This window comes from Carlito syrichta, unplaced genomic scaffold (assembly GCF_000164805.1).
Source record: "Carlito syrichta isolate Samal-C Ts95f unplaced genomic scaffold, Tarsius_syrichta-2.0.1 Scaffold288937, whole genome shotgun sequence".
NCBI lineage: Eukaryota > Metazoa > Chordata > Mammalia > Primates > Tarsiidae > Carlito > Carlito syrichta.
In genome coordinates, this window is record NW_007233033.1 from 44,244 (window position 1) to 44,886 (window position 643).

Genomic DNA, 643 nt, shown 5'->3' on the forward strand with positions numbered 1-643 from the left:
GGGGGGGTGGGGAGTGGCAAGACTCAGGTTGCCTAGAGGAGGGGAGGAAAACACTATCTGCCTTTGAGCCACCAAACATCTATGTTGCTGGGACCCCAGGGGACCTGCTCTTCCAGGGCTTTCAGTTGTTCGCAGCAGTTCCTGGCTCACACAGATAAACAGAGCTGCCATGGTTTAGCAGCACAGCTGTGCAAGAGCTCCAGGGCAGTCCATTCCTATAGTCTACGATGGGAACAGCGCCCCCTGGAGTTCTGAGCGGAACAACTGGCACAGACACATGGCAGTAGTTCTGGAGACACACCCTCCGTATTTATTTATTTACTTTTTGAGCAGGCGTTTCACTCTGTTGCCCAGGCTGGAGTGCAGGGGCACGCTCATGGCCACTGCAGCCTCGACTGGGGTCAGGTGATTCGTTCGCCTCAGCCTTCCAACTAGCTGGAACCACAGGCATGCACCACCACAACCAGCTCATTTTTTTATTTATTGTAGAGACGATGTCTCGCCGAGTTGCCCAGGCTGGTCTCGAACCCCTGGACTCAGGCAATCCTCTTGCCTCCGCCTCCCAAAAGTGAGCCACAGTGGCCGACTTACATAAACATTCAAAAGCACGTCTGAGCCGGGCTTGGTGGCTCAGCCTGTAATC

The 643-nt window shown here is 54.7% G+C and overlaps 1 protein-coding gene across 1 annotated transcript in view; it reads right to left on the minus strand.

Annotated features, from left to right (window-relative positions):
• Window positions 1–643, minus strand: part of CORO2A (coronin 2A) — a 16,322-nt gene that overhangs the window by 8,221 nt on the left and 7,458 nt on the right. The window lies entirely within an intron of this gene.